General features: G+C 43.5%; 1 protein-coding gene across 6 annotated transcripts in view; it reads right to left on the minus strand.

Moving 5' to 3' along the window:
* The window catches only part of LOC138300185 (deleted in malignant brain tumors 1 protein-like), a 499,499-nt gene that overhangs the window by 242,867 nt on the left and 242,224 nt on the right, over positions 1–14,408 (minus strand). The gene's annotated exons all lie outside the window — the stretch shown is intronic.

Genomic DNA, 14,408 nt, shown 5'->3' on the forward strand with positions numbered 1-14,408 from the left:
GATTAATTGTGTTCTAATTACAAAGTCTGAAGAGATTACTAATGAGATTGATTGCTAATGAGATTAACGGAGATTAACGGAGATGATATTAGAGTGTAACTAATAGGGAAATAAATATTCTAACTCTTAACTAAATTGGTGTGGTTATTCATGACTGAAGGGTCATGGTGTGTTTGATTTATTGATTCTTTTTAATGACATTGATAAGCTTAATAATTAATGAGTAGTTATTGTGAATATTGATTGAGTTATTGAGATATTGATTTGTGATGCCAAAAGGACATCTCGTGCTGGGAAGTCCCCAAACGTGGTCAAAAGGTCCATCGGCCTAGGCGTGTCTCCTTGTAAGTTTACTTATTAAGGTTCTGACGCGCTATTAGTTTTTGGTAGCAGAGGTAATGGTTTGGCCCTATGGGGCCCCAGTACTGAAGATTACGGGTTGATAACAGTTTTGGTAGTAGTGTGGATGGTTTGGCCCTTTGGGGCCCCAGTGCGAATGATAACAGTTTTATAGCGGTCCTGTGGGAATTGATGAATTGAGGGGCGTGGTTTGGAATTAAGCAAGGTGTATCGGAAAATTAGGTTTGGGAAAATTATTCTTTTTCGATGATGAAAATTGTAGAAATGATGTGCCCCTAAATCCCAAATGACTTTCCCGGAATCTCAGAGCTTGCTGAAGGAAGTTTGAGTATGTTCTCAGTGCTTTAGTGATAGTGTGAATGAAGTAGGATTTGTGCTTGCACAGCTTATGCATACCGCAGGTGAATTGTGAGATTTGTGAGGATTTTAGGCCAGGTAATGATGTTTTAGTAGGAGTGTGCGTACTCCGCGGTATGAGAGTAGGGAAGTTGGCGAACTTCATGTGAGTGTGGCGCTTTGTGCTCAAAAACTGTCCACGTGGTTGTTGGTGATGTACGGACCCTGCGTGGTTCAAGACTCCGGAGTATATTGATAAGTGTATGAGACACTTGGTTTATGTTGTAATTTGCGCTGTTTAATAGGTCGATGGTGAAATCGACGAGTCGAGTATGAGTCAAATTGAGTGAATGAAAACTTCGATGGAGATTTGGTGAGTTCTAAAGTGCACTAGAACAACCCATTGACAAGTTGAGAGTAAAATTTGCGGGTCAAATTTTGCTTGCGTGTGCGGGATCTGAGAAGAAGAGAGTAGCGGCCGAGGCTAAGCAAAATCTCTGTAAAGTTCTGAAGCAATTACGTTACCTTTTCCTGTAGTAAACCGGCAAATTTGAGTTTTTCTTGGTGCTCGCAATATACTGCATTAGTTTTGTGTGAATCGAGAGTAAGGAAGACAAGCCGCAAGACTTTGTCAGCCGCAGTGTGTGTGAGTGTGACGTCATTGGAGCCGCGCTGGGATAGGTTGGCAGCCGTCCGCGAGAGGCAATTGGTTGAGAAGGTAGGCGAAGAGAGTTCTGGGAATTAAAGTCACTTCCTGATTCGATTGTGAACAAATTAAAAGATGTAAAAAATGAAATTTTTCAAGGCTTTAAAGAGCACCTTGAGGGGAGATGAATATATTACTGTGAGTTTAGGGGAGGTTACACCGCCAGAAGATACACCGGCTTATACCATAATGGAGGAAAGGGGTGTCGCGCCATGCCTTTGGCTAAAGCAAAGGTGCAAAGCAACAGAGAAAGAGGGGTGTTTGGTGTTCCCGGAGCACGGAACGTTCAATATAAGGGTTTTGGAAAATTTGCAGAGGGTGCTAAATGAGCTAAAGCCACCTCCGAGGCCAGCACAGTTTGAGGCCTTAGCAATTTGGAAATTTATGGCAATACGACAACAGCAACAGAAATTTGAGAGGAGAATGAGGAAAGCAGAAAAGACGCTAGCGGAGGCTGGGGTGATAGTGCACAGAGAGTTTGAAGGAGAGAAACAATAGACGGAATCAGGATGTTTCCAGCAATAGCGCAAGAAGGTGAAGACAAAAGGGGGAAAGCTACTTGTAAGACTGACAAAAGTCCTTTGAAAGACAAAGAGGCTAAGAAGCTGTGGTCAGAGATGGATGACTCGGACGATGATGAGTTCCTTAATCAGTTACTAAATGACCGACCTCCGCCATATGCAATAGATGACAATAGACCGAGTACTAGTACATGTCCTGTAAGTTTGACTCAAAACAAGAGGACAACGAATCCGGTACAGGTTAGTCCAGTCTCGACACCAGTTCCGGTGCAGAGTAGTATTAGTGTGTCCACTGCTCCGGATATGCAATCGCAGCTACAGCCACCACAGGTTCAGAGACTTTATCCTGATGTCCCAATCTTAGAGACCACCACGAATCTGATGGTGCCGTCAGAGCCGGCACATTTGAGACAAAAGCTGATTCAGGCTGATCCAACTCCACCTTTACTGCCCCAGGTACAGCCACAGATGATTCCGAATTACACTTCGGACACAGGACCGCAGTCAACCATGGCACCAGCAATGAACCAGAATATGGGAGTTAATCCTCCACAGGTTTTGGGAAACAGGCAGACGCCGGCTGCCATATCCTTGCCCATTACAGTTGGTCCACAAGTACCATTGTTTGCGCAGGCAAAGCCTAGTGGATGTGATCAAGGGATAATGACTCAAGAGATGACAAGAGCTCTCAAGGGATAACTCCAGTGGAGCCGACATTCGAAAGATCTAGGTCTTTGTTAGACTTCAGTCCGATTGGGGCCCCTCCAGATGCCATGAGGCAATCAGGTTTGGGACTGTTAACTCCGCAGATCTCGAGTGTGAATATACCGCAAACACCGATAGTGCTGGCTGGGAATATCTCCTTGCAAGGTTTAACTGCGCAACAACTGAAAGATTGGTTAGACAAGTTAAATTCACCACAGACTACTCCTGCAGCAGCAGGGAGGTCAGAAGAGGAAGAGTCCCTGAATTTTGTGAGGTTGGGCATGGAGGCAAATGAACTTGTTGAAGGGAGCATGGGAGTGAACAGGTTAGAGTCATACACTGAGGCAGAATTAAGGTACTTGTGTCACAAAATAACTAAAGAAGTGAGCAGGGTGCACCAGAGGTTGGCAAATTTGGCAGATAAATATGGAGTAGACTTAGAAAATAACAAACATTTGAAGAGGAGTTGCAGGTTAGATTTTGAGCCTAAGTATTTTGAACACATGAGGTCCACTGGGATGAAAGCACACCTCAAGGAAATATTGCAAAGCGCACAAGTTTGGGGAGCCTTAGAGAAGTGGGAAGGTAGATGGGCGAAGAAGAGAGACAAAAGGAAGAGCGACTGCATATAGCAGCCAGCTAAAGCCTCACAGGATGCTGGGATGGTAAAGATGTTACCAACGAGAGAGACTGCCGGAGGGGTTCTTGTCCATGTGCCGTGGACTAGAGGTGATATTCTGTCATTTACAAATGACTTTCCCAGGCTGAGGGAGAAACCAATAGAGTGGTATCAGCAGACGGACAGGTTTGTGAAGCTTGTGAAATGTTTCTGGGAAGACCGAAATACTCTCTTTGAGATCATAGTTCCAGCTGATTTGTGGCTTGAGTGCAAATGAAGTGTGGATTAGCCAGCCGCAGAACCGGCAAGGGATAGAGTCACAGGAGCACCATCTCCTGAGGTGATGAAGTACTTCTATAAGGTGATTGAATTCCTGAAACAGAGAGTTTCGCCAAAAAATATTGATTGGCAAAAGATTGATCGGACGGCTCAGGAAGCCAAGGAGTCGAAACATGCCTATTATGAGAAGTTCTTGAAAGTGTTCAAACACTACGCCGGTACAGAGGTTGTTGAGGTGAAGGACATGAATCACCTTGTGTTTAGATTTGTTGAGGGGTTGAAACCTGAGATTAGTCAGATGATTAAGAATCATTTGATTTGCTGGCAATCAAAGCCGATTGACGAGGTGTTGCATTATGCGAAGTACTGTAGTGACGAGATTGAGTTAAAGCAGAGAAAGCTGAAGGAGAAAAAGATGGTGATGCAAATTAAGGCAGCACAGTCAGGGATGCAGAGAGGTTGTCTACAACAGATGGTGCAACAGCCGCAAGGAAATGGGATGTTTCAGGCCCAAGTGAGAGGCAGAGGTCGAGGAGGTTTTGTGAACAGAAGTCCAGACTTGAACACTATAGTAGTTCAAAGCGATGTACAGGGGATGAAGAAGATGTTACCTTGTCATGCTTGCGGTTTCGTTGGACATTGGAAGCGGGAGTGCCCAATGATGGTGCAGGAGAGTGTTGTTCAGCAAAGAAATGATGTCAGTGCATTTCAAAATGTGAAGGGACCGAGGCTGAGAGGTCCTGATCCGAATTTTCAGAATAACATGAATCAGATGCAGGGTTTTCAACCCATGCAGCAGGTACAAATGCCACATATACAACCAATGGCGATGTAGCAAATGCAACAGCAGGTTCCCATGGTACCTAGACAGCAAATGCAAGTGCCCTTAGCGCAAATGGAACAGCAACAGGGGATGCTTCCTCAACAGGTCACAGGTCAAGGAATGAGTCAAAATAACACAGTACAACAGTTCCCATTGCGTGGTGAGAATGGAATAAATGATGAATGGTCGGATGAGAGTTCAGATAGTGAGGAGTGTAGGCTTGCAGCGTCCTAAGAAGTAGATCAGAAAGGGCCCTATGTTCAGGGGAAGGTAATGAGTCACAAGGTTTCATTCTTGGTTGACACAGGAGCTACACGCTCTACAGTCAGAAGCACAGAGGTTCCGAAACTGCCCCTTTCGGGACAGAAAGTCAAAGTAGTAGGAGTGGCAAACCTACTCCTGACTAACCCGATCACAGATCCGGTGCAGGTTGAGCTTAGCACTTTTCAGGGATTGGACTAATTTGTGGTTTGCGATTCGAGTCCCGTGTCCCTACTGGGAAGAGACTTAGGCCCTCATTCTGACCCTGGCGGTCTTTGACCGCCAGGGCGGAGGACCGCGGGAGCACCGCCGACAAGCCGGCGGTGCTTCAATGGGGATTCCGACCGCGGCGGTAAAGCCGCGGTCGGACCGGCACCACTGGCGGGGTCCCGCCAGTGTACCGCGGCCCCATTGAATCCTCCGCGGCGGCGCAGCTTGCTGCACCGCCGCGGGGATTCTGACCCCCCCTACCGCCATCCAGATCCCGGCGGTCGGACCGCCGAGATCCGGATGGCGGTAGGGGGGGTCGCGGGGCCCCTGGGGGCCCCTGCAGTGCCCATGCCACTGGCATGGGCATTGCAGGGGCCCCCGTAAGAGGGCCCCTACATGTATTTCACTGTCTGCTGCGCAGACAGTGAAATACGCGACGGGTGCAACTGCACCCGTCGCACAGCTTCCACTCCGCCGGCTCGATTCCGAGCCGGCTTCATCGTGGAAGCGTCTTTCCCGCTGGGCTGGCTGGCGGTCTGAACGAGACCGCCCGCCAGCCCAGCGGGAAAGTCAGAATTACCGCCGCGGTCTTTCGACCGCGGAACGGTAACCTGACGGCGGGACTTTGGCGGGCGGCCTCCGCCGCCCGCCAAGGTCAGAATGAGGGCCTAACTGTGCAAACAAGGTGTTTGATCACCTGTTCCAATGAGGGGATTGAGGTTCAGACAAACAGTTACGATGAAGGAGGTGAACAGCAGGTTTCAGAGCCTGAAACGGAGACCACAGACGAGGAGTATCCTCTAACTAACTTCTTCCCAATGTTCGCAGTGGCTGATCTTCCAGCAGACTCGCAGGGAACAGTCCAAGAGAAGGTGTGGGACTTGACAGGGAAAGAAGTAGGACTGATGAAAGGAGTAGAACCAGTTAAAGTCAATGTAAAGCCAAATGCTGTGTTCCCCCAGGTACCGCATTACCATATGGCGCAAGATGTCATTATAAAGGTGGCACAATTAATTGCAGACTTTGTGAAACAGGGAGTCTTGAAAGAAGTGATGAGCAGCCCATGTAATTCACCAATAATGAGATTGAGAAAGCCCTGTGGGAAGGTTAGGATTGTCCAAGATTTGAGAAACATTAATGACATAGTGGTGAAATGCTGCCCAGTGGTGCCAAATCCAGCTGTGATTATGTTCCAGGTTCCATGTGATGCAGAGTGGTTCACAGTAATTGATCTGTCTCAAGCATTCTTTTCTGTGCCTCTTCATGAGGACAGCCAATTTCTCTTCAGTTTCAAATTCCTGGATAAGGTCTACAATTGGTGTTGAATTCCTCAAGGGATTTCGGAATCACCTTCTATATTCAATCAAATACTGAAAAAGGATCTGGAGTAATTAGAATTGCCTTTCCAATCAACTCTAATGTAGTACATTGATGATTTGTTGATTGCTTCCAAAACGAGGGATGAGTGCAAGTATGATTCGATTGCCTTACTGAATCACATGGGAAAGAACGGACACAAGGTGTCCCCAAAGAAGTTGCAATATTGCCAGAAAGAGGTGAAGTACTTGCGTCATCAAATTGAGAAAGGGTTGAGGAAGTTATCCAGGGAAAGAGTGACTGCACTGTTACAGATGAATCCCCCAACGACACGGAGAGATGTTAGGATGTTTCTAGGGATGGTGGGATCAGTGGATCCCGAATTTCTTAGTCATCTCCAAGCCATTGGTGAGACTGATGGTTAAAGAAGGGCCAGATGTTATAGTGCTGACAGAGAAGGAAATGAAGGCGTTTACTGAGCTAAGTGAGAGCATGTGCAGAGCTCCAGCTTTAGGTATGCCTGATTCCGGGAAGCCTTTTGTTCTGTTTTGTCATGAACATGATGCATGTTCTTTGTCTGTCCTAACGCAGGTCCATGGAGGTGTAAACCGACCAGTAGCATATTTTTCAGCTACCTTGAACCCAGTTGCAGCAGCCTTACCGGGTTGTCTGCGTGCAGTAGCAGCAGTTGGTCAAAGCCTCACACAGTGTGAAGGCATAGTGATGGGACATCCTCTAACAGTCATGGTCCCTCACTCAGTTGAGATCCTGTTGACCCGTAGAAAAACGCAGCACATGACAAATGCAAGATTGACAAAATATGAAACGATTATATTGGGGTCACCAAATGTAACTTTGAAAAGATGTACAGTGTTGAACTCGGCAACTTTGCTTCCTAATGAAAACACAGAGGATGAAGATGTTATAGATGTAGAACATGATTGTCTTGAGGTAACAGAAATGTGCACCAAACCGAGGCCTGATATTAAAGATAACCAATTTGAAGAAAATGACCAAATTATCTTTGTCGATGGCTCCTGTTTAAGAGACTCAGTAGGAGTGCTGAGAGCCGGATACGCTGTATGTACGATATCTGGTATCCTGGAAGTGTCTTGGCTTGAGAGAGTATATTCTGCTCAAGTGGCTGAAATGGTTGCTCTTACTAGAGCTTGCCATGCTGCCGCCCAGTTGAGAGTGACTATCTATGCTGATAGCAGATACGGATTCGTAATTGTTCATGATTTTGGCCAACTATGGTCACAGAGAGGTTTCTTGACCTCTTCTGGTTCTCCAGTGAAAAATGGTGAGATAATTAAGGAGTTGTTGCACGCTATTCAGTTACCTCATGAAATTGCCATGGTAAAATGCAGTGCTCACCTGAAGTCACAAGACTTTGTTTCAATGGGAAATGGATATGCGGATCAAGTCGCAAGGTTTTGCGCACTGAACTGTATATCGTTTAAGGATCAGTGGGAATTGTTACCTGAAACAGAAAATGAGACATGGACAGGATATGCCTTAAGGGTGATTGACACGTTAGAAGAATTGAGATTGTTACAGGGATGTGCCAGCAAAGATGAGAAGCGTTCTTGGGTCACGATGCAATGCGTACAAAGGCCAGATGATTTGTGGGTTTCAGATGAAGGGAAAATGGTTTTGCCAAACAGTCTCCTGTCACAGTTTGCAAGGTTTTACCACGGTCAAGCACATATTGGGAGGGATGCCATGATCAGGTTGTTCAAAATTGACTGGTTCAACCCGAAGTTCAGACAAGCTGCATAAGTGATTTGTCACAGGTGTATCATCTGTCAGCAGATGAATGCGGGAAAAGGGACGGTGGTGAATGTGAGCCACATTGGGAGAGCAGGAGGTCCATTTAGCAGAATGCAATTGGATTTTATTGAAATGCCTATGTGTGGAGGTCTGATATACGTGTTGGTGAGTGTGTGCATCTTTAGTCACTGGATTGAAGCATACCCAACACGCAGGAATGACAGTCTCACAGTAGCGAAGCTGCTGCTTAGGAAATTGATACCACCTTTCGGGTTTCCGATCTCTTTGGAATTAGATAGGGGAAGTCCCTTCAACAACGAGGTGGTTAAGCTATTGTGTGCAGCATTGAACATTGAACAGAAGTTGCATTGTAGTTACCGCCCTGAAGCATCAGGACTAGTGGAGCAGATGAATGGTACCCTGAAGTCGAGAATGGCAAAGATGTGTGCAGCCACGAATTTGAAATGGCCCGATGTATTGCCTTTGGTACTAATGTCAATGAGAAATACACCTAACAAGAAAACAGGACTGTCCCCTCATGAGATTCTCATGGACCGAGCTATGAGACTGCCCGCAGTGCCTGCGAATGCTCTTGTGAATATCACGGATGATATGGTGTTGGACTACTGCAAGGGTCTGGCTGATGTGGTCCTCTCTTTTTCTCACCAGGTGGAAGCTACCACCCTGCCACCGATAAATGATCCAGGACACATCCTGAAAGCTGGTGCCTGGGTTGTTATCAAGAAACACGTAAGGAAGTTGTGTTTGGAGCCACGTTGGAAGGGGCCATACCAAGGGATACTAATGACTACTACTGCTGTGAAATGTGCGGGAATTCCGAACTGGATCCATGCCAGTCTCACGAAAAAGGTGACGTGTCCAACTGATGAGGAAGTTGAGTTGTTGAAAGTACCAACAACAGAGAAGGAAGTCTCAGGGCCGGAGAGTGATCGAAGGGGAACTGAGACAGAAGGAGAGCCTGTTGAGGACGGCTTGGTCACTCCAGTAAGAGACGAAGGAGAGGAGACCCAGAGGGGTGACGGTGAGCCTATCTCAACTGAGGCACCAGGAGAGCCAAATCAGAGGAAGGTTCTCCCAGAAGCAGACGAATATGGAAATGAGCTAGAGGCCCTGACAGACCCAGAAGGCGAAGGAGTTGAGGCGGAAGAGAGTCAGAGTGTCCGGACTCCTCCTGAGCAAATTGCAGGTCCATCAAGAGAAAACACCATAGAGTCAGAGGAGGGTGAAGGGCTGCCATAGGAAAGATCAAAGGCCAGAGATACACTGAAAGGAGATAAGTGGCCAGAGTTGCAAGTGAAAAAGGGAAAGGTGGTTGTCGAAGATGCAATAGAGGAAGAAGTTGATACAACAAGGAGAGAAGATCTAAGTGAAGGAGAGTTGCAAGGTGATTGCAAGTTGAAAAAAAAGAGAGTAGCAAACAGAAGGTACTCGGGTCCTGAATGGGTGTATGCAACGTCAGTTGAATGGCAACAAGGGCTCTTGGCATTTTGCTTTGATCGAGAGATTCCAGGTCAGTGCTTTGGTACCTGAGTCTGGCCGAAGAGACTGAATTGGCATAAGAATTAAATTAAAGGGAAAAGGAAATTGAGAAAAGAGACTGATGATTTACCGGATGTGGCACTGATAACCTGAATTGACTTTTGAAAACTGATTTGACAAGCTACTAACCTGAATTGACAAGGATCCTGGGAGTGAAAGTGAAAGCTGTAATTACTTGCTTGTTTTGACCTGGCTGCGAGAGAAAAAAAAAAGGAGAAAATTCATTCTCACTGTCCTCTGTTGTTTTGAACTAATATTCGTTCACTTTCTGATTCTTTACAGATCATGGCTAACACTAGGGAGGATAATAGAGGGAGTAGGCGATGTAAATATTTGGGTGTTGGTTTAGGTGTTGTGTGTGACATCGATGGATAAGAGTGGAACTAACAATGCTACAATTCCTGAGACTACCACTGCACTAACAGCTTGGGAGAAGTTTGAGCAGGATACAAAATACTTTCATGAGGGAAATAACGCAAAAAGGAAACTATCCACTAATGTTTTCTATTGCTTGCTGAGTGAGTATGTTCACACAATGGATGCGAAAGATTGTTACGTGTGCACACAGATTCCTGTTTCGGTACAAGAGGGGGTTACATATCATAGTCTGCCTTTAACATATGGGATAAGTTGTAGTCTGTTACTAACAAGATTCTATAACCAGGAAGAGATTCAGTATTTTTACTCAAAACATGATCTTGTGTTTTCTTATGTGCCTATCATAGAGGATTTGAATGGGGTAGCGAAGAACTATAGCATAAAGTTAGTTAAAGGCTTCTTTGAGGTGACATTAACAATTAGTAGATCTTATGCACACCGCAATAATTTGACAAGTTTGCTCACACCTGTAGAGAAAAGCTTTTTAGATCCCACAGAAGATAGAAGAAGGGCATTGAAGGGTAAATTAGAGAAGGGATTTCAGCAACGGGCTTTTGCTAATAGTGAGGGTTACAGTGCAATTAGGGAACAGTGGACGTTAGCTTTAGATGCACTACACGTAGGTAAGCTTTGCATATCTAGGCCAAAATCATATTATGACAATGTGTTTGTGGGAACGAGTGAATGTAAGCATGTGTTTTTGTTTCAGAGTAAATGGACATTCATGTTAAATAGACAGGATCTAGCGATCCCTAGGATCTATAATATGTGTGGACTTAACGCTTATTACCATCTTCCAAGGGGATGGTATGGGACATGTTACTTGGGGATAGTTTTCCCAAAGATATATCAACTTGACGATTTGAAAAGGTTTCCGAAATTGTCTGAATTACATTGTAATAGACAGAAGAGAGAAACTGCTGCTGGTGTAGTAGGAGACATATTTGGGGCAATAATTCCTTCAGTGGGAGTTATCTGAAACTCCATAAAGATTCAAAAGTTGTCTACTATTGTGGATGACATGCTGGCAAACTTTTCAGGGGCTATACTCCTGATGGATACTGAACTTGCTGCGGAGAGGGCTATAACTCTTCAAAACAGGCTTGCTTTAGACATTCTTTTAGCAAAAAATGGCGGAGTTTGTAGGATGCGTAATGAGCTTCATTGCTGTGCTTACATACCAGATAATATAATGAGATTAGAAGTATGCTTACTAATTTAACTAGGGATAGTACAGACTTGAAGGAACTGAAAGAGCCAGGTGTTTGGGAAAAGGTTGGGAAAGGATTTGCTTCAGTAGGAAATTGGTTTAGTAGTATTTGGCATGGGATACTGTCAAAAATAATACAAGGAATATTGATTGTTATAGCTTGCTTATTTGGATTATGGGTGGCATGTAAAATTAGTAAAATAATAAAATTGAAAATGGCAAAAAATAAAAAGAGGAGGGAAGAAAAACGAAGGGAAAAATTATTCTGGGCAAAATCAACGCGGGAAAGATTAAGAAAAGAGATTGAAATGAGGACATTTTAAGATGTAAAATTTGTGGGGAAAGGTTTGTGTGATGACAAGAGTCATCAGAGGAGTGATTGTTGGAGTGTTTCTTTTAAGATCAATATTAACATGAAAAGCTTGCAAAATATTGTGTAATGAAGCTGCACAGAAAATGTGTTAACGTAGAAAATATTGGACACGTCTGAAATGTGCCCACGGGGAGTGGCTACCAATGTATACGAAGACTAATGAAACTTATTAATGATGAAATAATTATGTACTAATGTTTTGAATTTGTATTAGCATATTATTATTAGAGTCATGTAGTAGGGTTTGTTAACTGAATTACTAGGCCTTAGTTAGCGAGGGTCTGGGCCTAGCTGCCTGGTCTCATATTAAAATGTGTTTTTCTAATGTGCAATGTGCTGTTTTCCTGAAGGACACAAGACTGTACTGTTCCAGAAACTAGAGATGTGTGTGTAGCCGTAGTAAATTATTTCTCATGGGACTTGACTTTCTCAAGGAGACATTCTTGCTGAATGCAACAGTGTAATTCATAATAGGAGCAAGGCTGCCTGGAGTAGGAGAAAACAATGGGACTACTGGCTGGAGCTTAAAGTGTAACTTTTCTTACCTGACATTCCAACCGATGAAGACGTCAATAACGTGAGCCAATCAACGACACAAGAACTGTGTTTTGTAGAAAATTCTAGTGAAGTGTGTGGAGAATTATTGGACAAAGATAATGATGTACCAAATATTATCCAATGGGCAATTAAGGGCTAGTTCGACAGTTTTGATTTAACCGCATGACCCGAGGAGAAGTCAGCCATTATTCGGAGATTCCACTCCAAGCCATACTTTGCCATTATTCTTTTGAGACTTTGCTGTTTATCCTTCTTGATACTTTGACCATTCTCTATCTAATCCTTACCTGATACTTACTTCTCCTCCATATGAGGGAAGAGCCTTATTTTGAGCTATGCCATACTGAGACTTTGCCCTGTCCTACCTTTGCTGATGGTGAATCGACTGATGTCCTGAGGACGAAGACTGACGCTGATTGCTGATTCGTTGGAAGGGTAACTATCTGAGGATAATTGTAATTGTCCGTTTGCCTTTTCTTTCTAGGTACCAACTGCTCGTTTGATAGAGGCCATAGTTAGATGTTTTCTAAATTTGTGTTTGCTAAATGGTTTTGCATGAAGCCCAACATGCTGATGCTAATTTGAGGTTAGTTAAGGTGTTCAAAATTATTTGACGCAAATAGACAAATGACTTGGATCTTGCTTTGTTGAATCTTGCACTACTGTGACTTTGCTAAGCTGTTTCTTGTTGATGATGTGTTAATGCTGAATGAATATTCTCTATGTCTTGATTAATTGTGTTCTAATTACAAAGTCTGAAGAGATTACTAATGAGATTGATTGCTAATGAGATTAACGGAGATGATATTAGATTGTAACTAATAGGGAAATAAATATTCTAACTCTTAACTAAATTGGTGTGGTTATTTATGACTGAAGGGTCATGGTGTGTTCAATTGATTGATTCTTGTTAAATGATATTGATTAGCTTAATGATTACTTATTGTGAATATTGCTTGAGTTATTGAGATATTGATTTGAGATGCCAAAATGACATCTCGTGCTGGGAAGTCCCCGAACGTGGTCAAAAGGTCCATCAGCCTAGGCGTGTCTCCTTGTAGCTCTCAACACCCTACCTACTTTAATAGGATTTCTTATTAGAAAGCCATGTGTTATCTATTGGAAATGAATCCAGTTTTGAAGGCGATAATGTTTAAAATTAAGCTGAACCAATACATTTTGCCAAGAAACTTTAATTCACATTCTTCTCAAAGAGAATACGGGTGATTTTGTTGGAAGACATTTGTAGAATGAGACATGTTTAGGTTATCAGAACTGTGCTTCCTTTCTGAAAAAACAAAAGAGTCCATCAGGAGATTTAAACCTTTTATGGGCTGCAATTTTTTTTTTTTTAGAAAAGAGGAATGTTTTTTCCAAAATAAACTGTTTTATCAGCTGGGACTCTTACCTTTTGAGTGTATCAGGAAATCCATTCTGTGTTTCAGTGTTCCTTCATGGAATATCATGTGCAACCTATAGGAACATTAGTGTTTAAGGGACAGATTTATGTCCATTTTATTTTGCGAGTCTCTAATTGCAAATTTTGCAAGTCACAATTACAGACTCGCAAAATGAAATGTACAAATGTGTCTCAGACACATTTAGCGATTCCCAATAGGGTCACAAATGACCTATCTCATCAATATTCATGAGGTAGGTTGCAATTTGCGACTCCATTGGGAATGACCGCACTCACAGAGATGGTGGCCTGCCGGGGACAACAGACTGCCATGTCTGTGACAGCTTTTTAAATAAAGCATTTTTTTTTTTTTTTAATGAGGCCCATTTACCTTAAAGGAAAACAGGATGCATTTCAAACAAAAAATGAAAAGTTTTCTTTTCATTTTTTCAGAGTAGTCAGTGGTCCTTGAGAACACAACCTGCTCTGAAAAAATATATTTACTTCCTTTGACAAAGGGGAAGGGAATCCTTGATGAAACCATCCCATTTGAAAATGAGTTAACACCAATTTGATATTGGTGTTAACTGTGATTGTTTTGTGATCGCATTCACAGTCAGTAAACAAGCATACATACCACTGCAACTCACAATTAGAAAGGAACGCCCTTGGAACACCCCTTCCTAATTGCGACTCCTAAAACCTGTTTGCGATTTCATATATAGTTTACTGAATTGCAAAATTGGGTTCGTACATTGGGAAATGCTGTTTTCTTGTCGCTAACAGCCTGATTTTGCAAATTGGGCCATCTGCAACAATAAAAAAGCTTTGTACGTCTGGCCCACGTTTCGGTAAACAAATTACTAAGTCACATCTTGCTTTGGTAAATAGAAAAAAACTTTTTTCCAGTCGCAAACAGCCCACCAGAAAAGTGCTTCGTAGGTCTGGCCCTTAACCAAGTAAACATGGCAACACATTCTATGGAACTCCTTGGCAAACAATGCTGATAGAGAAACATAC

The sequence above is a fragment of the Pleurodeles waltl genome, chromosome 6 (genome assembly GCF_031143425.1).
Source record: "Pleurodeles waltl isolate 20211129_DDA chromosome 6, aPleWal1.hap1.20221129, whole genome shotgun sequence".
NCBI lineage: Eukaryota > Metazoa > Chordata > Amphibia > Caudata > Salamandridae > Pleurodeles > Pleurodeles waltl.